At 40.7% G+C, this 27,442-nt stretch overlaps 1 long non-coding RNA gene across 3 annotated transcripts; it reads right to left on the reverse strand.

Moving 5' to 3' along the window:
- Positions 1–27,442, reverse strand: LOC109488400. 3 transcript variants are annotated; one of them, XR_004621979.1, is made up of 6 exons: positions 27,078–27,442; positions 26,535–26,635; positions 23,421–23,487; positions 18,442–18,569; positions 9,409–9,509; positions 1–523 (listed from the first exon to the last, which is right to left on the reverse strand). It is a non-coding gene; the product is annotated as an uncharacterized LOC109488400 (long non-coding RNA). The 3 variants fall into 3 exon arrangements; XR_004621978.1 differs by having other exon boundaries at positions 26,535–27,442; XR_002141378.2 differs by lacking the exons at positions 1–523; positions 9,409–9,509 and adding an exon at positions 16,775–17,432 and having other exon boundaries at positions 26,535–27,442.

The following is a 27,442-nucleotide window of genomic DNA, read 5'->3' on the forward strand; positions in this document are numbered from 1 at the left end:
AGAAGACGCGAGCCGCCGCCTGAGGTGCCTGGGGATTGTGAGCCGCACAGACCTCTGGGAGAGCCCGCTGTGGGCGTGGCAGCCGAGCACGCCGGGATGGGGCGGGGCACGCCGGGATGGAGCGGGGCATGCCGGGAAGTCGCCACGGAGGGAGGGAACACGGGGTCCTGGGGCCTTCTGAGGAGAGATGGCCCCAGATACATGTGTTCAGTTATCTCAGCAGTGACATTGCCCTGGTAGTGTCCATTTTAGAGCTGTTCTTATAAGGCAAGACAGCTTGGATTGTTTACAAGCAGCATCCCTTCTCCAAAGATGTGTTTCCCCCGTTGGGTTGCCCGAAGTACCTCCGCGTGGTCCAGATGGCCTGCGGGGGCCATTTCCTGGGGCCTCTGCCCACATTCGCCAGGGTTCACGACCCCCACCTGCACCGACTTCCGCATCCCAGCCCTTTAAGTCGTCTTTGCCTGGGCTCGAACTTTTTACAGCACCGCAGGGAAAAGGGCCTCTGAAGATTTTCTTCCCCCTGGTGTAAATCATACAGGCCCTTAAGAGTTTCCAAAATCATATTTCAAATACCAGTGTTAACGGTTTTTTTCATCTTAGACAAATTCATTTGGTGCATGCATTACTTTGGGACGGAGCCCCAGCCCTAGCTGAGTGGCTTATTGACGAAATCCTCTTAAATAGAACTCTGGCCTGACCGCAACACACAAATGGGAATATAACTTCTGTGTCACTTTGAACACAACGAAGGATTTACACTTTTTTCTGTCTCTCTCACTCTTTCTGCTATGACGGGCTGAGATCTGGCAATGCTAGGTAGACTCTTGGTCTGATTTCACACTGCAGGTTTCCCCAAATGATAAGTGGAAGCGTATCCTAACTCCCAGGTGAAATCATCATCATTACTCTGTTTTTCATATGTAACCTAATCTAGCTAGTTCAGAATTTAGGGCCATTAGGTCCATCTGTGCAAAATATTCCTTCCAAACTATTAGCTTCCAAATCCTGCTGCTTTCTAAAAGTCTGATTTTATATATTCCGTTAAGTGTATTTTAGTATATTTGTGAAATTTTCTCGTTCTCCCCTTCCTGTTAGTGCTTTGTGAGTCTCTGGTGGGAAGGACCTTCTGTAAATCAAAAGCAATTGGAGTTGCCTTATGAGACTTAGGAAATACAAGAGAAGACCTGAAGGGAATAATTCCAGTTAATCAAAAGAAAATATTTAATTGTTGAAAAAATATTAATTACCTCAATGGGTAAGAAATGTTATTATGGATCATGTTTAATATTCTATTTTAGAGCAAATACAGTATAATACAGAACACATTTGTGACCATAATCATCACCTGTTAAGTCTGTCACTTGTGTCATTTTAAAGTAACATTTTTAAATGAAATTAAAACTTTTACTTTGGGATCACAGCCTCATAAAGACAGAGGTATGGATTGAGGTATAGATATTGGTACAGATATAGACACAGTTCTGTATGAATTACTTCAATGTTAGGTTTCAATGCAAATAAATAAATTTTTTCTTTTTTCAACTTTATTGTTTCTTCTTAACAATATAACTTATTTCCATACTTGATACTGACTTTTTCCCCTTAAAACAAAATGGGAATTATGTGAGCTTTAGAAAAATGTTTTGAATAACATAAAAATTTGTAGTCTAAAGCATAACCCCCTTCCTCAATAACTGCTCCCTCCATCCCCCCAAAATAACTACCTTTGGCTGCTTGATGCTTCAGCCTTTCAATTTTTTTCATACGTACATATACTAATACATATTATCATTTTACAATAAAAGTACATTTGAAGAATTATTCTGTCATTTTATTTTTTCACTAAGTTGATCTTAGATAAGCTGCGCTAATATTTGCGTACTTAATTCCTTTTAAAAAGTAATATGGTGTTCCACCGTGTGGATGTACCATCATTTATATAACCAACCCCTTACTAATGTATATATTGGTTTTGTCTAATTTCTCCCTACAGCTTTGCTTCTTGAACTGTTTTTTTTTTTTCTTTCTTTTCATTGCCTCTCTACCACCACCCCCCCACCAGCAATTTGGTGTTTTCTAGTGACCTGGGGCCACTTTACTCCTTTTTCATTTAGCCTGTTTTCCGAAATGTTTTTCTGACTTTGACTTTTAAGTCTTGTCCTTTCCTTTTAAATCTTCTCTTTCCATCTCTTATTTTTTTTCGCATTAAGGACAAAGGTCCTCTTCCACAAAATCTCTCCTCCCTGGTACAAGTGGGAGCTCCTCACACTCTTTCCAACCCCCGCGGTGAAGAGAAAGAGGCAGTGAGTATTACGTTTCTGATAAGAAACAAGAGGCTGCTACTGGCAGGGAGACTTGTCAAGATCTCCCTCATTCTGAGCACTCCATTCCCACGTGAACAACAATGAATGGAGATTTCACCCGCCCACCCCACATTGTTCAAGTTGTCCTTTGCCCTTTCTGTCAAATCTTGGCACCCAGGAGACAGCAGAACATGTTCTGAATTCAACCCTGGGGAGCCACCAATCAATATCACTTGACTCTTCTTACCCATTAGTTGTTCTCTTTCTATGCCTGACGTGGAGTGATGCCTAAGCTATTCTTTGTCATGCCCCTTCTCAGTTGGCCCAGCTAACCCCTATAGGGTGGGATGGCTCTCTCCGTGCCCTAGGCTGAGTGCCACAGGCGGGGAGTAGCGCATGGACAAAGTGCGAGGCTGAGTCTCAGAACACAGGTTCTCTGACCGCTTCAGCTGTGGGCTCAGAGTCTGTGGAGAAAGTTAGTGTATTTTACCTCTGTGATCTTAATCACCAAATAGCATGAAAATTAACTGTCCACTTAACTTGTGGAATACTATAACAATGAAAATTAATGAAATGCTTTGAAAGTCAGATTTTGCACCCCCCCCAAAAAAATGAGGACCTGTCTGCATCCTCACAAAAAAAAAAAAAATCAGATTCCAAAGAAACAGAGTTTACTATTTTACATGTCTCTTCTCCCTTTTTTGGTACATATATGTCAATGACTTCCCTTTTCTTCCTTTTTCTCCTTTCTGGTATTTCTGCCTACCTATCCCTTCCCATGGATTAGTTCTTATTTATGGAGCACATACAATATATTTATATTTGTCTCCAATGAGACCTTCTTTCAGCAGAGTTTAGTGGTTGTTGTTGTTTTGCGGGGGTGGAGTGGGTTCAGAGAGGAAGAAAGACGCAACTGTTGTCATTTTTTTAAATCTTCATTTTTTTTTTTATGTCGCTCAAATTTCTTTTGTATCTGAAACAGTCTCTGGAATGTTTTTATGATTATCCAGGCCTTCAATTCTAAGTGGCAACATTCAAATAAGCAGAAAAACTTTAAAGGGAGACTGAATTCCTGTCTGATTTTAAGTGCTTAGAAAATTAGAGTAATTTCTTCCAAGCCATAGATAAATTGGTCAGGAAAACCGAATCAAATCCCTAAACCAACTCAATCTTTGATTGACTCTGACTAATGTCTTAATCTCTCTGCATTTGAATCTTCCAACTTTAATATCGGTGGAACTTAGATGCCGAATGTCAATTATCTTCTAATAATTAGATAGCTGATTATGGGCTGATTAAAACAAATCTGACCATGACACTGAACTCAGGAGAAAGGTATTTTAGAGATTTTCAGGTTTAAAACTAAGAAATATTTTAGGAGCTTAAACGGGACAAAATTTCAGAAAATTGCAAATCTCATCTCCTGTCATAGTTTATGGCAAAAGAAAAGCCTGAGAAATTCTATTTTAATGGCTGTGAAAATATTTTTTCAATTATAAAAAGAGACTTCACCTACGTATAAAAGGCCTTTTTGTCTTAGTTGAAAATGGCTCATCTCTAAGCACATCTTACTATCCCTTCCTCTCCAATGTAGTTCTTCCTTCCCAAATGCATTTTAATGCTGCACCAATGAAATCCAAAACTAAATTATTGTTTTGGCCCTTGGTTCCTGAGGAAGGGAAAGAAATGCAAATTTTTCTTTTTATTAATAAGTGCGTAACTTCTAGTAGATTATATACAGTCTCCTAACTCATGTCAACCTGAATATTCAACATCATTTGGATTTTCAAATACAACACTTAATTGTAATAAAAGAAAGTCTGAAGACTCAGAATTCAGTAGAATTATACAATAGTGGACATTATATTGCTGATTGAAGTGATTATAATGTAATGATCTCACCTAGCATTTCCTCTTTGCTGTACAAAGGACAGAGATTCAGGCCATCAAGTAGGAGAAAAGACCTCAGAATGTGTGACTAGTAATGTGAGACTGCCAATGTCCCATGCTTACAGCTGAAGTTAACAAAAGGCACTTCACACTCTCCAGTTGGAAAATAACAGTATATTAAAGATTTCAGAAGGGAGTTGAGTGTATGTTTAATCACTAGGATAAAGTTGCAAATAACTACATGGCTTTAATGAGGAGATCTGACATAAGTGGTTCCAACAAAAGTATTGATTACATGTAAAATTATAGATCAAGCCTTCAAATAATTGAGGTTTAAGGAAGTCACTCTAACATTTTTTTAACAAAAGGAGGATCTTGGGGTGCCTGGGTGGCTCAGTCATTAAGCTTCTGCCTTCGGCTCAGGTCATGATCCCAGGGTCCTGGGATCAGCCCTGCATCAGGCTCCCTGCTCAGCAGGAAGCCTGCTTCTCCCTCTCCCACTCCCCCTGCTTGTGTTCCCTCTCTCGCTGTGTCTCTCTCTGTCAAATAATTTTTTAAAGGAGGATCTTATAAAATGCTAGCAGAGGCATGTGGTAAGCCAAATGGCCTGCTAACTAGCTAGATTATCTGATTTGTATTTATGTTAGTCCAGTTGGGCTTGGCTACCCTGGACCCTCAATAAAGTTAAGGGATTAGGAACCAGAAGCATGAACAGCCAGTGCCAAAATAAGGTCCAGACCTAATCTCTTTCCCCCATGCCCTTCCCCTAACCCCTGCTCTCTCCATAACCTGCCAAAATCTAAATACAATATATCTAAAATCAGATGAGTCCAGAACATGGACAGAGATTTATTGAAGAGCATGAGTTTTGGAGTTAGACAAACCCTAGCTTGGAAGCCCATCTCAGCCACTTACTAGCTATGTGATCTTGGTCAAGATATTTAATATCTCTTAACCGCACTTTCTTCATCTGAGTATCTGAATAATGAATTAAAATATCTACTTCACAGAGTCACCATGAGGATTAATTCTTTTTAGCCCAGGGTCTGAATGTAGCAGCCAAAAGAAAGTACCAGTAGTATTACTGTTAAGTTTCCTGAATAGTCTCTATATGTCTGCTATGTCAAGAAAAAACAAAATAGAAGGTAGAATCAATACCTAATTCTCAGAAAATAACCACCCTTCCCACCAAAGAAGGACTTTGTTGATGATGACATATGAGATACTGTGTAATATTACTATTAATACCACCTTACTTCATTTTAGAAAAAGGCTTTGTAAGTGGATACCGCCCCAAAACTCATCAGTTGACAGTTGGATAACATTTGTAGAATTTTGGGATGGCAACAAAATAGCCATAAAAATAGTTGGAGGTCACAGCACAATTTAAAATGTGTTCTTCTCAGATTTATGAAAATTAAACCTTCTACTTTTCAAAAGGTATCATTCAGAAATGAAAAAGCAAGCCACTAACATACACGTTTGCAAAAGGAATTATATTAAAAATACATAAAGAAGCCTTATACTTCAATAAAAAGACAATCCAATTAAAAATGGGCAAAAGATTCGATCAAATTCACAAAAGAAGACATACAAATGGCCAATAAACTTGTGAAAAGATGTTCAATTTCCTAATCATTAGGAAAATGCAAATTAAAAACACAGTGAGTAACGACTCTCCACAACCATTAAAATGGCTGAAATTAGAAAGACTGACAATAACAAGTGTTGGAGAGGCCATGAAGCAACTGGATCTTCATCCATTGCCGGTAGGAATGCAAAATATTACAACCATTCTGGAAAACAGCTTGGCAGTTTCTTATAAAGTCTCATCCAACCCAACAATTCCTCTCCTAGGTATTTACCCAAAAGATAGGAAAATATATGTCTACATTGAGACCTATATACACAAAGACCAGCAGCTTTGTTCACAATAGCCCCAAATTGAAAACAACCCAAATGTTCGTCAACAGGTGAATGGATACACAAATTCTGACCTATGCATAGAGTGAAATACTACCCAGCACCACCAAACCACTGACACGCTATGGGTAAATCTCAAAAACATGCTGAGTGAAAGAAGACAGACACCAAATAAAACATACTGTATGTTTCCATATAGATGTATGAAAAGCTAAAAACAGGAAATCAGCTGGGGGACAGAGGGAGTTGACTGCAAGGGAACATGAGGGAACTTTCTAGAGAGAGAGAAATGTTGTCTATCTTGACTGTGGTGGTAGTTACACTGATGTATACATTTGTCAAAATGCATTGAGCTATATACTCCAAATGGGTGCATTTTATTGTATATATGTGTATCTGTGTAGTAAAGAATTTAACTTCATGCCAAAAGGGGTCTGGCCTTTTCCTTCAGCTTCTGGGAGGTGACCTCTAAGCCCTTAGAATGTCATATACGATAGGAGTATCTTTGTTGACCTGGGGGCCTTGGATTATGTTTGTAATCTAACAATGTGATATAGGGTTGGAGCTGGCCACATCAGATAGTATTTTGGGTGGGAGCTGATCACAGGAGAAAGACCAACAATTTGAAGGAGGGTGGGGGCTTTGGGTCACACAGTATCAGCTTAACCCAAGGGGCTGGAGCCTAGAGAATGAAATTAGCACACAGGCAACCATTGATGGCTACAAAATGGAACCTCAATGAAACTCTGACCCTGAAGGCACAGGTGAACTTCCCTAGTTGTCAATAATCTGTGTATTAGACACAGATATGAGGAAAATAACACATAGACTCCGTGGGGTGAGGACAATGGAAGTTCCGCAGTTCTTTTCCTGGATTCTGCTCTGTGCAATTCTTCCCTGGGCTGACGGGAATCTGTGTCCTTTCCCATAATAGAGTGTAACTATGAGTGTAACAGCGTTCAGTGTGTACAGTGGGTCTGCTAGCAAATTATCAAACCTGCAACTGGTGTAAGAAGCGAGGGTGGGCTTATGGAGAACAGTGTTCCCATTATCTTTGCAGTTTCCTAAACTCCTTGGGACTTAGCTCTAAACTTTAGCGATATCACATCTCATTACATATAATTTTTTAACGTATGCGTGTACATATGTCTGCGTGTATGTGTGTGTATACGCACACATCCCCAATGAAACACTGCTTTAAATGCTAGGAAAGAAAGAATCTCTTAAAAATTTTGAAAGTGCCTTAATATTTGTGCTCCAAATTTTAAAGGCATAGGTAGATCTTTATAAACTTAGAAAAAATATGAAAAAATGGGCCTCAACTCACAGAAGTTTTGTTTTGTTTTTTTTTAAAGATTTTATTTATTTATTCGACAGAGATAGAGACAGGCGGCGAGACAGGGAACACAAGCACGGGGAGTGGGAGAGGAAGAAGCAGGCTCATAGCGGAGGAGCCTGATACGGGGCTCGATCCCACAATGCCAGGATCATGCCCTGAGCCGAAGGCAGACGCTCAACCGCTGTGCCACCCAGGCACCCCTCAACTCACAGAAGTTATCCAGGCAAAGTGGGAAGAGAGAAGCAAACCAGGGGTTGTCATTTATTATTCTCTATAAATATTATTCAAGTGGTACAATTAAAGGCTCATTTTTGTCTCCTAATATTTTTCAGGATTTTTCAAATTAATGAAAAAATAAGTGTATACTGGGCAAATTCATAAATACATACTAATATATATAAGAAATTCAGAAATATGAAAATTTGACACTTGGAACCTTATGGTCACTAGAAATACAAAACATCTAATTTGATTTATACACAGACTCTTGTTGCAGAGAAGAATAATAATGTGGGCAAAGTGTTTAAGCATAAAACATTTTATATTGGTGTAAAATTCTGTAGAGGAAATAAAATGGAAAATACGATGTCACAGAGAAAAAGGAGTAATTAAAGTATCCAAGGTAGAAGTTGAGCTGGTTTTGGAATTTTTAAAAATAGATTATGGTTGCTATCAAATCCCTATGGTATTTTGCATTCAGTTGGATTCATTTAAAAGAATGAGGTAATAATTTTATTTTAAAATGTCACTATAGTATGCCAGAAGTCACATCTCTTCGGTTACTTAAACTTTTGTTGAGTAATTTCATACATAAACCTAAAAGTCTGTGGCTCGTGCATACGTTTTCAAAATTATTTTAGGGGTACATGAGTAAAAGGTTTGAAGACCACTCACATTCGCTGGCAATCAGAAAAATGTAACATCCGGTCTAAGCCAAGGACACTCTGCCACCTGGTGGCCTAGAAATTTTCATGGTCACTAAGTCGAAATACAAACCTGTTCTCCAATCAGGCATGATGAAGAACTAATTCATAATACATAGAACCAGGGATGTGAATTATTTGATTACGAGACGTATGGATACAGAGGATCAAATAAAATGGTTAATTCTGAATACTATCATTGCAAATCCAAGAAATTATCACTGGTAGTTTTTTACTGGGTAGGAAAAAATCTAAAATGTCTCACCTAAGATCAACTAATTTCAGAAATTCTTAAAATGCTAGTCATGTCATTTTCTTTTCTAAATTTATATAAAAGCAACTTTTACTTGTCATCTACTGTGGAAAAAAAGAAAAAAATTTTTTGTGATGGATTATATGCACTGTGCGAAAGTGAAATCACCCAAGATTCCATCATGCATAGTACTTTATCGAAAAAGTATCTATGTAAATCCTTATTACCCGCTTTCAACGGCTATCTGAAATTCCTGTGGACTAACAATGTTTTCTTTTAATTTGTCTATCTTTCTGTCAAACGATAAGCAAAAAATAAGAAAATGTGGACCTTGTCATAGTAAAACCAGTAGCTATATTTCTAACTTCCTGAAAATCATGCAACAACTACTCAAACTTACAAGGTAATAGAACTTGAAAATGCTCCCATTTCTAGGATGTGTGATTCAAACTTATATGTGTTTTCTTTACCACACTCTCTGGATTACCCAATTGGAATAGACGGAAGAGAAACTGTATTTTCAGGATGCAGCTTCACAATCTTCACAGTTATTAGTAACAAATTACACTGCAGATGATTTCAGAACTCTCAGTCCCTTCCACAGAAGTGCCAGTTGAAGTGTATTTCTCTCATACCCCTGTCCAAAAACATTTTCAGCTTAATAGGTACCATAAATAATGGCTGGTGTTGTAATTCCCTTAGGAGGAGAAAGTAACCAATGGAGAAACAAAGATAAGAACAAAAGTGGAACATCCACCTTGATTAAAATCTTACCTGAAACTGGTCAAGAGTAAGAGAAAATCAAACTGAAACAAATTTGCCAATTTGACTTCAAATCCAATTAAAGTGAAGCTGATTCTTCTCCAGTCACAAATCTATAAAAAAAAATGTGACATAAAAATCATCATCATGTCTTAGGTCGAAAAGAGGATATGGTGTCAGGAATCCTGTGTCAGTCAGCTTTTTTCTCTGTTACCCTAATTTAAAACTTTGCTTTCTTTTCTTCTTTCTTTCTTTCTTTCATTGCTTGCTTTACTTTAATTTTCCCACTGTTTGGATTTCTTAATGAAAACAAGAACTCTCTTCTAGAAGTTGGAGGGGTTATTTTGTTTGGGTGGTTGGTTTTGTTTTTGGCTTACATTATGGATGATACTTAAAAGAAAAGGTCCAATTTATTTACATATATTATGTTACTAAAATGACATATTAATGTATGTGTATATGGGCGGTGGGGATGTAACCACCTGCGTCCAAAAGCAGGGCTAATATTGACATTAGCTGCTTTATATTAACATCAGCTATATGACAGCCTACCCAAGGAAGGTATCCTGTCTTTTTTAGACTGTTGTTCTTAATAAGCCTGTCACCACACCTTCAATTTAGTAGGTACTCAAAAAACAAATTTATTTAATAAAATGAATAAATAAGATTATGCCCAAACTAGCTGTAGAAGCTATTATATTTCATTTTGATTGCTCCTGGTAAATGTTCACATTATCCAACAAAATTTTAAATATAGCTTCTTCTGAGCTGTCTTGCTTTATGGCTATTTTGCCTATCATTTGGTTTAGTAAACTGAAAATAACAGTTTACAGTAAAAACGGATAGAATAATTTGAATATAATAATTTTTAATGGTGAATTCAGTCCACAAACTAGTAGCCTGTGGGTGGCATCTGGCCTGCAGATGTGTTTAATATTAACATTTTTTTAATAAACAGATGCAGGTACTTTTTTTTACAATTTTTTAAAAGATTTTATTTATTTATTTTCAGAGAGAGAGAGAGCAAATGAGAGCACATAAGCAGGGGGATCAGCAGGCAGAGGGAGAAGCATATTCCCTGCTGAGCAATGGGCCTGACTCAGGACTCAATCCCAGGACCCTGAGATCATGACCTGAGCCAAACGCAGAGGCTTAATTGACAGCCACCCAGGAGCCACTAATGAACTCTTTTCTTAAGTATAACAGGCAAGTTTTGGATGGCAGCATAATTGCATTGATATCTTTAGTTAGTCACAAATTGAGTATGGCCTAGACCAAGAACTTAATTTTACAGATAAAGAAACTGAAACAGAATGATGATAAATCAGGAGAGAATCCTAAAGGGCTCTTCCTGTCAACAAAACGCAAAACCAAACCCTCCACAAAACGTTCTATTAATATTAACATTTTAAATAAGAAAATTTCATATAAAATCTGGCTTCCTAATTCTTCTGTAAAAGTCAGAAGATGTGTCAATATCTGTAAATCCTTAGTAACGACAATTGGCTATGGCTACATGGCCCCCGCTCTCTTGAGAAGAAATAGATTTGCCACAATCCCCACTATTCTTTCCCTAAAACGGAGGTCAGTCTTCAGGTGCCACTTACCATCCACTGAGTAGCAGAGAAATATGTCCCTGTTGCCATTTTTCTATCAGATATTAAAAGGACCACAGAGTTCAAGAAAAAAATAATGGGTGAAAGATTATTTCTTTCTGGAAATTAAGAATATCCCTGCCTGTTTAATCTTTGAACTATAGCCTGCTTCCTTTACAGGACTGGCCTATGTGGGCATTTGAATTTGTGACCTGAGACAGGTCATAAAGTGGCTCTGTCAACATGCCAAGCACATAATTCTAGATAAATGTATATGTGTGTAAATATGAATAGAAACAAGATTTTAAGGCATAGCTCAGCTCTAAATGGGGCTCACATTACACAAATACACCTGCAAAAACAACGAAGCAAGTTTTGAAGAGTAGTGACAATGACTAGCCCTACCCCATAGTGAAACATAAAATTACAGTAATTAAAAGTGTCATACTGCACATGACTAGCCACCTTAGCAACTCCAGAAATAGAGTGCAGTACCTGTGGGATTTAGAATATGACACAGTTGGCGTTGTTGAGTGGAAAAGCAAAGTGCAGGGTGCCTGGGTGTTCAGTTGGTTAAGCAGCTGACTCTTGGTTTCTGCTCAGGTCGTGATCTCAGGGTCCTGGGATCAAACCCCATGTGGCACTCCATGCTCAGCAGGAAGTCTGCTGGAGATTCTTTCTCTCCTCTCCCCCTGCCCTTCCCCCTGCTTGCACTCTCTCCCTCTCTCTCTCTCAAATAAATAAATCTTTTAAAAAAAGGTAAAAAAAATGTATTAGCACATATCCATTTGTGTATGTGTTGTTATATACAGGGGATAATATTTTAAAATTATGGGTGGACTTTTCTCTTTTGTGTTTCGGAGTACAAGACTTGAGCACTTAAGACATCTATCCACCCACAGGGAGACTGGAATGCATTTCACGTGGTAATGCTACTGCAGCCCTTATCTTCTCCTTCTTCCACGGTGGCAGATAGTCCCACAAAAGATGCTGGGGAAACGCCTGACACTTTCTTCCCTCATCTTCCTTCCAGCTCAGGGGATCTCTGTCACATGGGCACAGATAAAATGAAAACCAGAGACATCTGTTGGGATGGCTCCTGAAGAGATGTGTGTACAAGATCACTTGTACTCTGAATCATCCTAGCTTCTCCATTACAGAAAGAATGTCTAAAGGAGGTCTGAGGTAATATCCAATAACTGATCTATAAGAACAGTGTTACAGAGAAAAGAATTATTCAAACCCCTGTCTGCCCTTTGCATCTATCAGCACCCAAGCACGGAGAACCCAGGCTCACTGGGTTCCCTCACAGAGTAAAGAAGATGGCAACTGTCAGTGACAGTCAGCCATGTTGCGTTTGTCTTTCGACATGTGACATCTGGGGGGGGAGCAGGTAACCGAGGGCAGAGGGAAAAGTGGGCCCCCTCCACAACTGCCCTGTCTGGGATCTGGGAGGGTGCCCCCTTATGAGGGGTCCCAACATGGGCAGGATTAACTTAGGCATGCATCGTGGTTAGGTGGAAGGTTTAACCCAAGGTTTAGCTTTCGTAAACCCCATGTGCTGGGGCCCACTAGCTGACAGGCCCCAGAAGTAACGAAGAACCCCGGGAGGAAGCTCACCAGAAGCAGCTGCCACAACAAGGGCAAACTGGCTCTGTGGAGAAAGAAAACCAGACCTGGCATGCAAAACCACAACGACTTGACTTTACTCTTAAGTCCGGGGAGAATGACAGATTGTACCCCGGGCAAAAGTGACGTGATGACATCTGCAGTTTAGAAGGGGCATCCCTGCAGCAGCGTGTGCAGGTCCGGGAAGAGGTGGGCGGCCTGGAGGCACGGAGACCAGCTCGGAGGACCGGCTGCGGTCCAGGCGAGGGGAACAGCACCTCATCACAGGCAGAGAGGACGGAGAAGATGGGAGAGATGAGCAGGAAGTAGCCTCTACATTCCCTGGCGACCGACTAAGTGTGAGACGAGAAAGAATGGGAGTCCGGGACACTTTTCAGTTCTCTGATTTGGACAGAGGCTGAGAGACAGGAGACCTGGGAGGTGGAGCGGGCGTTGAACATGGTACGTTGGAGGTGGATTATGTACACGGACGCACCTGATGCTCAAGCCAAAGAGGTGTGATGGACTTGTAGATATGACAGTCATCACCACGGACAGATGTCGAAGCTGTGGGTGTGCGTGGAAGTGACTCAAGAATGTATAAATGAGAACAGCATCTGGGCAGCCTTGCACCTAAGGAGTGAGAAGCTAGAACCACGAAGGAACCCATAAAGGAGCGGCCAGAGAGAAGAGTGGAAAACCAAAAGAATGTGACATCTTATAATAAAGCCAAGCACAAATACAGATTTCGGAAGCGGTGGGTGTTCAGTAGAGCTAAATGTTCCAGAGAAGTCACATAAACTAAGGACTGGAGAACGTGCATTTTGTTGGGCAACATGGAGGTCCCAAGAGGCCTCAGCAGAGTAATTTCAAAGGGAAGGAGAACCAATGCCATTCCGTGTGCACGAGAGAGTGGGAAAAGCAAAGTACACTTCAGAAATGGTTTGCCAGGAAAGCAGAAGGTGGAAAGATGCCAGAAAAGAATATAAGTTTGCAGGAGAGGTTTTTGTGACATTGACCCAGAACTCTGGCACATAAGCAAACACAACATGGTGCAACCACAGAAGGAAATCATGTTGACTGACTTCTGACTTCAAATCAAGAGGCTGAAAGTAAATGATGGCCAAGGCTCTCACTCCTTTGAGGTCATCAATCAGAAATACTGGACAACTCATTTATCTTCCGGGGACCCTTCCTAAAAGAGCCTCAGTCTTTCACCTCCAGACCTCTTGCTCACCCACTGGAACTTGGTTGGTTGATTTTTCACTGAGTGTGCCTGAGTGGGTTTCCCACTCTCCGTGTTGTGAGAGGTCCATGTCAACTTTTATCTCTGGGGAGAGGACAGTCCAGCAAACAGGCACCCGGTGTGTACCCAACGTGGTATGAAATCAACCTGGTGACCACATGACTGAGAAACGTAGGACTTCTGTTCATCTATGTTTCAGGAAGCAACACAGAGAAAATTTCTGCCCAATGGAGAAGAACGTTTTAGGTGATTCTGAATCTGCATCTGTTGAGGGATTGTGCAAGTTGGCAGGGACCCAGCAGCGCTGAGCCCTGTCTATGGCTCGCATTAAGTACCTACATCTATAATACCAGTTACAGGACAGCATCAAGCAAATGTCACAGTGTGCGTTTCCTTAAATTAATTCACATAAATGTAAACATACTGCACATTACTATGCAAATTCTGCATTATAGCTATAGCTTGGGGTATTTTTTTTGTTCAGAGAATAATATTATTTGGTCTCTTGGAATGCTACAGAGCAAGGTATGGTAAAGATATAATTTTTTCCTACACTTCAGAGAAATGCAATTATTTACTTACACATATATTCACGAAGTTTCACATCAGGAGTATAAACTTATAAAGTCATAAAGTAATACAAAGTACTAAGCATTCTGCCATTTAATAAAAATTCCTAAAGTTATTTTCACAGTGTTTTAGAGTACTCTAAGGGCAAATCACAGTGAAACATTTGGGAGTCTCTTTCCCCTCAAATCCTAACATAAAATGTGTGTTTGTGTTAGAAAGACTGCCAAAATGGACTGTAACCTCACACTTAGACATAAACGACCTCCTATCTTCCAGTCATAAAAACTGAAAGCACCGAGCAAAAGATCCCTCCCAAAGCAGGTTTTAGTCATTCTTTCCCATAAACCAAGGCACAGACATTTATCACAGGGCCCTGTCTCAGCTGGGGTTTGGAATTTCCTTTCTTGGTTCTACCTATTAGCGGGAAGAAAAATAATCCCTTCAGTGCTGGAACACACTGTCAAGCTGTTCTAAATCACTGTGGGCTAGAAATCTCCCGAGTTTTCTCCTCATGATTCAAAACCAGTGCAGATATTAAGACAAGACTGAAAATCATGTTGACAAGTAAATTAGGGGGAAAAAGAATAAAATGTTAATAAAGCAAGCTGAGTGAGAGTCTCTGTGTCCTTCTTTAAAGCAAGCCCACATACGGTCCAGGAGGTTGTGATGTCCTCCATGGCGTGGAGGTCAGAAGCAGGCATCCCAGATTCTCGTGTGTTACTCACTAGCTGTTTGACTCTGGATCCCTCTCTGAACTTCGGTCTCTCACATAAAAAGTGAGGGGATTGGACTACAGGATTGCTAAGAACCCTTTCCCTTAACTTTGAAAGTTGCCGATTCTTTTTTCCCCCCAATCAGGAAATACATGGTTGTTGTTGTTTTTTTTTTAATTTCTTATTTATTTATGTGACACAGAGAGAGACAGCCAGCGAGAGAGGGAACACAAGCAGGGGGAGCCGGAGAGGAAGAAGCAGGTTCCCAGCAGAGGAGCCCGATGCAGGGCTCGATCCCAGAACGACGGGATCACGCCCTGGGCCGAAGGCAGACGCCCAACGACTGCGCCACACAGGCGCCCCATACATGTTTTAAACGTGTCTGTACATAACAACAAGGCATATAGCTGACTCAAAATACATGTGAACTAATGAACTAGTTTCGACACTGAGAACAAGGGGGATCTTCTTTAGTAATTATTGGAGACACTGTAGCTTATGAGATCTCTTTCTGGGTAGGAAGAGAGAATGTTACACAGTAGCAAGCAGCTGGACTAAAATATTTCTGGTTCTTTGCTGGTGACTCCAGCCCTGTTAGATGTGCATGGCTCAAAAATCAAAATCTTGAGGTGCCTGGGTAGCGCAGTGGTTAAGTGTCTGCCTTCAGCTCAGGGCGTGATCCCAGCGTTCTGGGTTCGAGCCCCACATAAGGCTCCTCCACTAAGAGTCTGCTTCTTCCTCTCCCACTCCCCCTGCTTGTGTTCCCGCTCTCGCTGGCTATCTCTCTGTGTCAAATAAATAAATAAAATCTTTTAAAAAAATTCAAAATCTTTCAGAAACCTAAAGAATCCTTTTATTCTTCATGCCAGCAGGATCCCCATGCCCAGAATGCAAAATCTGGACCACCTGGGGAATGCATTTTGAGAGAACTTAACATTCTCTGCGTGAACAGAGAACTTCAGTGGACCTTCTGAACAAAGAAATGACCGGGGCAGATTATTTTCACTTCAGACAGGAAATGGAATCATAGAATATAAAGTTAGATTTAAACAGCTAATGTCAAGCAGAAAATAAAAGCAGAGAATGTGCTGTAAACTGTGTAAAGAACTAAACACCTCTATTACTTATTTTTATCTTTGTGGAGCTCAATTTCACCATTATTAAACCTTAACCTTGGACAAGTTAATTTTCCATTTTTGGCTCTCTCATCTAGACCCAAGTAAAGTTTGGGGTGGAGAAAACTGGTCCAGATAAATTCTAGAGTCACCTCTAGCTCCTATGATTCTAAATAATACTACTTTTCTAGTTATAGAGGTCACAGGGTTCATATCAGAAATTTGGTGAACCTCGAGGACATACTAACCAAAAGAAGCCTGTCACCAAAGGACAAATACTGTAGGATTCCACTCATATGAAGTATTTAAAATCATAGAAACAAAAAGCAGAAAAGTGATTACCAAGGGCGGTGGAAAAAGAGAGAGGGAATGTGTGCTTAGTGGATATAGAATTTTAGTTTTGCAAGACAGGCACGTTCTAGAGATCAGTTGCACAGCAATGCACATACACTTAACATTACTGAATTGTACACTTAAAAACAGTTAAGATGACAAATTTAATGTTATGAATTTTTTTTACCACAATAAAAAATTATTTTGTCTTAGTATGAAAAGAAAGAAGAAATTTAAAGCCACCCCACATTTAACGACTTAGAGGAAATTTCTATTAACCAGCTTGTCTACAGATACGTTCACTACTTACTTTTCAACAGGTAATGAGTGCTTACCCTGTGGTTCTGTCTGCTGGGAACAAAATAATGGACATGACGTAGACCCAGCCCTCACGGGTAAGGAGAGTAGCAATTACATCAAATGGAAGTAAGTTCTACGAGAAGGAGACACAGAAAGAGTAATGGAAGGGTAGAGAAGGAACAAGCAAGCCAGGGTAGGGATGGGAAAAGCTTCCCAGCTGAGATGTAAAGATGAAAAGATACCAAGGCATAAAGAAGGCATCAGCATTCTAGTCAGAAGGCACAGATATCAACGTCTCATCGGTGGCAAGAACAGGGCTTTAGACGGCAGAAGCGAGCTGCCAGAGAGGAGGTGCTCAAGGGCACCAGGGGCAGGATGACAAAGGGCTCTGGACTCCGTGTTCGTGAGCCCGGACATCTTCTAAAGGCTGTTGCTCCACTCACTGGAGAGTGTGAAGTGTAGAATGGACAAGATTAGATTTGAATTTCGGAAGACCTCTCCGGCTTCAGTGCAAAGAATGGATGGCAGGGGTCACGCCTGGAGCCCATTTAGGGCGCTGTTGAGCAAGCACAGTGACACAAAGGCACAGCCTCAGTCATGCTGCATGTGTAGTTTGGGACTCAAGTTTTCTCACTCAATATCCCATAATTAGCGTTTTCCCATTTCAATTAAAAAAAAATCTGTGGTAATCCTTTCTAATGGCTGCATGATATTTATTCCATTGTATGGAAATTCCAGGATCGGTCTTACTACTCTTCTATTTTTGATTGTTGTTTCCAAGGCTTTTGTTTTCTAAAACAAGGGGGATGATTATTTTGGTACCAGATCCTTATCTACATTTAAAAAATATTTTCATAAAGGGTCACCTGGGTGGCTCAGTCAGTTGAGCCCTCCGACTCTTGATTTTGGCTCAGGTCATGAACTCAGGGTCGTGAGGTGGAGCCCTCGGCTGGGCGCCATGTTGAGTGGGGAGTCTGCTTCTCTCTCTCCCTTTCCCTCTGCCCCTCCCCCTACTTGCATGTGTGCTCTCTCTCTCTCTCTAAAATAAATAAGTCTTTAAGAAAATATCTTCATAAATGTTAAGATGATACTAATCTCTTGCAGCAGATGGCAGAAGAGATGTAAAAGAAATTACTATAATCCAGGCATGCAAGGCAATGGTATGAAAAACACGCACAAATACACTGCTTTATTTTGTCCTGAAAGACCATTCTGGATTGCAGATCTTCCAGGAAAGGTATAACCTAACATGCCTTGTGTTGCACCGGACAGGGGAGGCTGTGGGTTTGAGCTCCACAGTACCTTGCTCTATCCGGGCAAAAGGTCAAGTGCTGCAGAAGGCCAAAGCTAAAAATAAAGTGTGGCACTGGAAACATTAAGGGGGAAGCGAGTCCTACCAAATTAGCACTTCGATATCCTCCCAAGACACTGCGTAGCCTCCTCAGCCAGGGGAGGTAAACCAATTCTTACAGGAAAGTAATTCTATTTTTTTTAAGTAATTTTTTGGAAAGCAATTTCAATAGTAATTCCAATAATTTTATTAAGAACACAAAGTAGTTTCGTACCTGTAGCCCTTTTGTTCCCCAAGGCCAAGTTCTCAGGGACCATCCACGGATCAGGCTGTCCCACGTCCATTAACACAGGTCTCGGAGGGGCATAGATAGCTCCACAAAGCTGAGGAATCCGAGTCTCCCTGCAAGTTTATCAACAGTTAGCGGATCCGAATATCACAGCGATGTGGACGGCCTGTACAGCCCGCATTTGGACGTGGGGAGGATTTTGTGCACGGTCCCTTCCTCACTGCAATCCTGGAAATTTCTCAGGAAATCCAAATACCTAATCTGGCTGGACTGCTTATAAGATCGCAACTCTTCAGGAAATCATCAAGAGATTCCTCCTCCAGGGCCGCCTGGGCAGCTCAGTCAGTGAAGCGTCGGCCTTTGGCAGGGGTCATGACCCCAGGGTACTGGGATCGAGCCTGCTTCTCCCTCTCCTCCCTGCTGTACGCACGGACACGCACGCCCACGCGTGCACATGCACACTCTCTCAAATAAATACAATGTAAAAAAAATAAAATAAAATTTTATCAAATTATATCATTCATAAAACGATAAAAGAGTATATAAACAAATGCTTCACACCTGGATCAAGTATCTTTTCTAATTAGATAACTCGATCTATAGGGTCATTCTCGGTCTTCATTTAACTCAGCTGATTCATCCCTTTGGCAGAGCTAAAAACCAAAGTGAATTAGGCTGATTTTGTATTTTGCTTACACTGTGTCCCCACCCTGCCTAGATGTACTGGGATTTCTAAGAATCCAGGAAATGCTCTGCAGAGACTCACAGCAAAAGAAGCAGAAAAGCAGAAAGCTGTGATAAACTGCAAACTGGATAATTGAGTCACGGAATTATTTACATGAATGACAACTATGTACCCGATGAATCTTGAAATTAAGGAAAACAACTTTAAAAAGTATTTTGGTAATAACAGTCCTAACCAGGCAAAGCTGATAGAACCTACCGGCCTCTTTGTCTTCAAGTTGGTTTTAGAAAATGCAATTCAAATGGTAAGTATTTACTAAATGCCAACTAGGGTTTCCCAGTGGGGATTACAAAGATTAGTAAAACAAAGGGCCTAATTTCAAGAACTACAGTCTAGCAGGGAAAAGACACATGCCGATACAGGTCAAATGACATGATATCATTTATAAACATTCACTTGATTTTTAAAACCATCCAGATTGATAAACCCAAGTGTTGGTAAGTATCAGAGGCTGAACTGTGTCCCCCAAAATTCATATATTGATGTCCTAACCCCCAGGACCTCAGAATGCGACTGTATTTGGAAATAGGACCTTTAAAAAGGTGATTAAGGTAAAACGAGGTCATATGGGTGGGCCCTAATCCAGTAGGACTAGTGTCCTTATAAGTAGAGGAGATCAGGACACAGACACAGAGGGAAGCCCTGTGAGGACACAGGGAGAAGAGGGCCATCTATCAGCCAGGGAGAGAGGCCTCAGAAGAAACCAACCTTCCAGCACTTTGATCTTGAACTTCTCGTCTTCGGAGTTATGAGAAAATAAAATTCTGTTGTTTAGGCCACCAAGTCTGTTACTCAGTTAAGGCAGTCCTAGCAAGCTCACGCAGCAGATACAGGCAGGGTGGAATCTGTTCGACATTGCTGGCAAATAGACTGCCACAGCTATTTTGGAGAGGCATGAGTCCTGGTAGCCAGTAATTTCATTTGAGGTGTCTACTCTAGAGAAAGTCTCGCAAATGTGCCCGAGAAAACATGCAGAAGGCTGTTCAGTATAGCATTACCTTTAACCGTGAAGAACGTGAAACCAAATAACCCTTTTTAGTAGGAAAAGAAACTGGCTGATTTCATTCATACAATGGAATACTACAGAGTAGTTAAAATGATTGAACTCATGTACATGCATTTATCAACATGGAGAAATCTAAAGCCCGTGTTCAGTGAAAAAAAGAGTACTGCAAAAATGTTTGTAGGTACAAACATTTGTGTGTAATTTTAAAATGGAGTCGTATATATTGTTTGGGGATGTGTACATATGTTTAAAGTACAAATACATGAATGGGCATGAGAGGCATATAAGATAACATTGTGGTTAAGAGAATGGACTGTGAAGCAACCTTGTTTATCAGTTATAACTTTCATAACCTTTCATAACTTCAATCTCTCTTTGCCTCAGTTCCCTCATATATAAAATGAGGTTAATAAAAGTTCCTGCCTTATTGAATTTTTGGGAAGACTACATGCGAAAATGCATATACAATGCTTAGCTCAGTGTCTGACTCACAGTAAATGCTCAATACATGTTAGCTTACTGGATAAGATATTAACAGGAAATAAACACATATTCAACTATACAGGTAACCAAATGTAAACAAAGCAAAATAAAATTGGGTGGTTATTTTTGGCCAAACTTTATCTTGAAATGAAAATACTATGAAAGGCAATGTTTTGTGATAGGCAGTCTCTAGATCTTGGTGTGTATGCCCTTGAGTAACACCCTCCCCATGAGTGGGGCCTGGACCTAGTAACTTGCTCTAATAAACAGAATATGGAAACATGATGGGACATTCCTTTCAAAATGAAGTTATAGGGGCATCTGGGTGGCTCAGTCGGTTAAGTGACCAACTCTTGATCTCGGCTCAGGTTTTGATCTCAGGGTCGTGAGTTCAAGCCCTGAATTGAGCTCCACACCCAACGTGGAGCCTACTTTAAAAAAAAAAATGAAATTATAGAAAGACTGAGGCTTCCTTCTTGAGCACTCGCTTTCTCTTGCTTACTTGCTCTGAGGGAAGCCAGCTGCTTGCTATGTTGTGAACTGCCCTATAGAAGTGGCCCACATGACAAGGAACAAATGTGTCTGGCCATCGGCCAGTGAGTGAACTTGGAACTACTCAAGTTGAGCCTTGATTCATCAGTCCTGGCCAACAGCTGAACCACAATCTCATGAGAGCCCCTGAGCCAGAAACACCCAGCTCAGATCCCTGACCATCAGAAACTGTGAAATAATAAATGCTTATAGTTTTCAGCTGACAAATTTTAAGAGCTGATTTGTTAACCCAAAATAGATAACTAATACACCCAACGAAGGCCAGGGTGAAAACTATTAATAACAAATTTCTCAAGAGCAATTTTGGTGATATTTCTGAAGATATTTAAAATTTTTTGGCCTAAGAAAATAAGCATACAAAAATTGAGATACATTCTTTAAAGTATTAAATGTAACAAATATAATAGTGAATAACTGGTAACAACCTAGATGCCCAACACTGATTGGGGAACTGTGATATTGTGACATAATAAGAAATAAATATCTTAGTCTTTAATCCTGGCTCCTGGCCAGAGTTTCTAAAACCTTTAGAATTTCCCAAGGGATAATGGTTCTAGGAGAATCTTTTGTTCTAATATTTGGTCTTTGACTCCAGTTCCTGACATAGAGCTCCAAAATCCCTTAAAGTTTCCTGGGTGATACAAGTGTCTCCTGTTCTAATGAGGCAAACCTTGCTGGGCTCCTGGGGAGCTTGAGGGTGGGGGCTGGTCACCAGAAAGACCAAGCCATGGTTAGAGGCTTGAAATGTTCAGCTGCACTTCCCATCCTTGAGCTAGGGCCTGGAGATTGAGTTAATAATCTACCGGGCCCATATGATGAAGCCTCCATAAAAATTCCTAAAGTATGCAGTTTGCAGAGCCTCTGAGTTGGTAAACATGTGGAGGTCCTGGGAGGATGGCATGCCCAGACAGCATGGAAGCTCTGAATCCCTTCTCCCCATTCCTCGTCCTTTTATAATAAATTACCCTTTTATAATAAACCAGTAATCTGGTACGTAAATTGTTTTCCTGAGGTCTGTGAGCCATTCGAGCAAACTACTGAACCTAAGGAGTGGTCATGACCACCTCTGAGCTACAGCTGGTTGATCAGAAACACAGGTGAGAACCTGTGGTTGGTGCCTGGAGTTGGGGGGTTAGTCTTGTGGGACTGATGCCCTAACCTGTGGGACCCAGTGTTAACACCAGGTAGGAAAACTGAATTAAATGGTAGGTCACCCATTTAGTGGTGCCCACAGAGAACTGGAGAATTGCTTGGCGTGGGAAAAACCCATAAGCATTTGATGATAGGAAGTGAAGTGTTGAGAGTACAGTAGAAAAAAGGAAACTTATTCCTTTCAGGAATGCTTAAATAAATTATGGTATATTGTTTGTTAAAATCTTAGGCAGACATTAAAATTCATGTTAAAATTCTATTAATGATTTGTTGAAATATTCACAATATAATTACAACTGTGTACACAAAATAAAAATAATTGAGGATGACCCCAATTTTTTATTTGTTTAATTTTTAAAAGACTAGATTGGGGTGCCTGGATGGCACAGTCATTAAGCGTCTGCCTTCGGCTCAGGGTGTGATCCCAGAGTCCTGGGATCGAGCCCCATGTCAGGCTCCTCCACTGGGAGCCTGCTTCTTCCTCTCCCACTCCCCCTGCCTGTGTTCCCTCTCTCGCTGGCTGTCTCTCTCTGTTAAATAAATAAATAAAATCTTAAAAAAAAAAAAGACTAGATAGAAATATATCAACATGATCATAGTGATGATCTCCAAGTGATTATTCATTTTCTTGGGTATATTTTCCTATAGGTTCTAATTTTTAAATAATGAATATGTATTATTTTGTATTTTGAAAAATCTTTAAGTGTAAAATAATTAAATGAGGGCCTGGTGTGATTCTTTTTTTGAGAGAGAGAGGGAGAGTGGGCATGTGCAAGGGGTGGGGAGGGGCAGAAGGAGAGGGAGAGAATCCCAACCAGACTCTGCAGTGAACACAGAGCTCAACGTGGAGCTTAATCCCACCACGCTGAGCGAGTTCACAACCTGAGCCCAAATCAAGAGTTGGATGCTTAACCGACTGAGCCCCTCAGGCCTGGTATGATTTTTAAAATATATTTACTTTGCCAATTTTTCCTGGATCATATTTTTCAAATTCTCTCATGTTACTGAGTCTCCCTCTGAACTTACCTTTCAGCCACTTCTCTAAATCAAGGACGTCTGTTCTTCCTCTATTCTTGACATTTTTCTGACATGGCTTCCAGATATTACGGAAAAGGAAAAACACCGAAGTAAATCTTGATTAAAGTTGTAAGATACAAAATTAATATATGAAAATACATTTCTATACACAAATAACAAAGTAGCAGAAAGAGAAATTAAGAAAACAGTCCCATTTACAATTGCACCAAAAAGAAAAAAATACCTGGGAATGAGTTTAAACAAGGAAGTGAAAGATCGGTACCCTGAAAACTATAAAACACTGATGAAAGAAATGAAGATGACACAAACCAATGGAAAGCTATTCCATGCTCATGGATTGCAAGAATTCATATTGTTAAAATGTCCATACCACCCAGAGCAATCTACAGGTTCAATGCAATCTCTATCAAAATATCAATCGTATTTTTCATAGAACTAGAACAAACAATTCTAAAATGAATATGGAAGCACAAAAGACTCCATTTAGCCAAGCAATCTTGAGAAAGAAAACACAGAGGGAGGTACCACAATTACAGATTTCAAGGTACGCTATAAAGCTATTGTAAGCAAAACAGTATGGTACTGGCACAAAAATAGACACACAGGTCAAGAGAACAGAATAGAGAGCCCAGAAATGAACCCATGTATATATCCATGGCAATGGAGGCAAGGTTATACAACAGGAAAAAGATAATCTTTTTAACGAATGGTGCTGGGAAAACTGGACAGCTATATGCAAAAAAATGAAACTGGACCACTTTCTCTCACCACACAAATACACACACACACACACACACACACACACACACACACACACACACAAACTCTAAACAGATTATAAAGACCTAACTGTGAGACCTGAAACCATAAAACTGCTAAAAGAAAACAGTCATTTCTTGTGCATTGGCCTAAGCAATCTATTTATGGATCTGTCTCCTAAGGCAAGGGAAACAAAGGCAAAAATAAACTATTGGGGGGCATCTGGGTGGCTCAGTCGTTGGACGTTGGCCTTTGGCTTGGGTCATGATGTCAGTGTTGTGGGATTGAGCCCCGCATTGGGCTCCCTGCTCAGCGGGAGGCCTGCTTATCCCTCTCCCACTCCCCCTGCTTGTGTTCCCTCTCTCACTGCCTCTCTCTCTGTCAAATAAATAAATAAAATCTTTTCAAAAAAATAAAATAAAATAAACTATTGGGACTACACCAAAATAAAAAGCTTCTGCACAATGAAGGAAACCATGAACAAAACAAAAAGGCAACCTAGTGAATGGGAAAAGATAATTTGCAAATATCCGATATATCCAATAAGGGGTTAATATTAAAAATATATAAAGAACTCTACAACACCAAAGAAATAATAATTTTATTAAAAATGGGCAGAGGACCTGAACAGACACTCTTCCAACGAAGATATACAGATGGCCAACAGACACATGAGAAGATGCTTAACATCACTAACCATTAGGAAAACACAAATCAGAACCACAATAAGATATAACCATACACCAGTCAGAATGGCTAGTCACCCTTTCTTCAACCCAACAAAGATCAATGACAAATCATTCAAAGATTCAATTAAAATCCAATGGAAGGTATAAGTAAAAATTAGATTACTTTTTTTTTAAAGATTTTATTTATTTATTCGACAGAGATAGAGACAGCCAATGAGAGAGGGAACACAAGCAGGGGGAGTGGGAGAGGAAGAAGCAGTCTCATAGCAGAGGAGCCTGATGTGGGGCTCGATCCCATAATGCCAGGATCACACCCTGAGCCGAAGGCAGACGCTTAGCTGCTGTGCCACCCAGGCACCCCAAAATTAGACTACTTAAGGCAGAGAATGCTGCTACTCCTTATTTAACCTACATCTTTTTTTTTTAAGATTTTATTTATTTATTTGACAGAGACAGCGAGAGAGGGGACACAAAAAAGGGGAGTGGGAGAGGGAGAAGCAGGCTTCCCGCTGAGCAGGGAGCCTGATGCGGGGCTCGATCCCAGAACCCTGGGATCATGACCTGAGCCAAAGGTAGACGCTTAACGGCTGAGCCACCCAGGCGCCCCTAACCTACATCTTGAGAATTATTTTATAGATAAACCAAAGTTACTGGTATCTTTCCTAGATTCCAGGCTAACTGAAATTTGTAAATGACCCCCTGTCACAATGAACCCTTACCTTCTGTCATGTGTATTTGGTGGCTGTTGCATTACTAGATTGAGATGAGACTACCCTGGCAAGATCACTCCCCATAACAATCCAAAAGGGAAAACACAGGTCATCGTGCAAGAATCCTGATCTGTGGCATGTTGGGAAACTCAGGTGCTCTCCATTGGTTTAGATGTCAGTGGAGGCACTTCCAAACAGTGTACATGAAGCTAATTTCCGCCTCCACTGGAGGCAGGCTGAAAGTTAGAACAGCCGTGGAGAGGCCTCTCCATTTTCCCAACATTCCATGTGGAGAAGAATGGGGCTTTTGCCCTCCTGGGAGAGGCCCTATCTGCTAAGGCATACTCAAATTATGGTGTCTCTTTTGATTTCCAGTTTTAATCCACTGGCCTTTGTTAAGGTCTTCTTGGACAGCCTACTTTGTCTCAGTGGTGCCCCAGAGAATCACAGGGGGACCGTGAGGCCACCACCAGGGCAAGTGGTCCTTATGCTGGGTGTGGTGGTGGCATCAAGAATTAATGAGGTTCCTTCTAGGGGCGCCTGGGTGGCACAGCGGTTAAGTGTCTGCCTTCGGCTCAGGGCATGATCCCGGCGTTGTGGGATCGAGCCCCACATCAGGGCTCCTCCGCTATGAGCCTGCTTTTTCCTCCCACTCCCCCTGCTTGTGTTCCCTCTCTCGCTGGATGTCTCTATCTCTGTCGAATAAATAAATAAAATCTTAAAAAAAAATGAGGTTCCTTCCAGGGCAATAGTGCATCTCAGGGGGACAGAGGAGGATTTTCCAGTCTAACTGACTCTGACTCAGCCAGGAGATTCTCCTTCCAGCATTCACCCTGGAAGCTCTGGTTTTGTTCTATGAAGAAAGGAGACTTTTATTATATGCACATACTTTACAATGTCAAAGTATAAACATAGGTAGCTTTCTTCACCTGTGCAGTTTTTACCTGAAACTTTCGTGTTTTTTGACGATCTGCTGTGATCCTCAATCCCCAAGGTTTTAGGAGACAAATATCTTTTGAGAACACCCGTTCCCTTCTCATCATACCTGCATTAGTAGAAGTGATTCATGCAATTTCATAGGTAAGTTTTATGAAACTGTAAGTACATTATCTCAAGATGGCAACTGTGAGAGACTTGGGGTCTATACAGACAATTCCCCTTGTGGGTCTATGCCAGACCATGCTATTAATCACAGTGTTCTTTTTGTTAAACCTAGACTCAGCCTCAAAAATTTTCTCAACTTCTACCAGACATTTGGCAATGGCACACACATGATATATATTTATTTATATATGTGTGTTTATGAGAGTGTGTAAATGTATGTATACACACACATACACACATATACACATACATAATAGATATGTCTATTATTTTCATTTTTAAAATGAAAAATTCTCTAAAAATTCTAAGCCAGCCCATGTGACCTGATTCTGAGTTTAAAAAAATACTATCACTGTACGCATACCACATATGGCCCCACATACGTCATTATGGAGAAATGCATCATCTAACGGCCGATGCTCTGCCTCGGAGGATGACCATTAACCTTTGGCTTATTAACCAGTTCTGTCTGCGCTTCCTGATATCCAACAGATACGAATCGCTGGGACCTTGAGGGGATCAGACATGAAGAGCATGATGAAGCAGCACAAACACGACAGTTCAACAGCACAGGCTCCGGAGCTCCACACTGAGTAGGCGCCAAATCTGCATCCTACCTCTGCAATTTGTAAGTTCTTCTTATTTTCTCCCTGAGTCTCAGTTTCTTCCCTTATAAAGTGGAGGACGTAATACCTCCCTCACAGGGTTGTTAAGAAGTAAATGAGGGGCACCTGGGTGGCTCAGTTGT

The sequence above is a fragment of the Ailuropoda melanoleuca genome, chromosome 18 (assembly GCF_002007445.2).
Source record: "Ailuropoda melanoleuca isolate Jingjing chromosome 18, ASM200744v2, whole genome shotgun sequence".
Taxonomy (NCBI): Eukaryota; Metazoa; Chordata; class Mammalia; order Carnivora; family Ursidae; genus Ailuropoda; species Ailuropoda melanoleuca.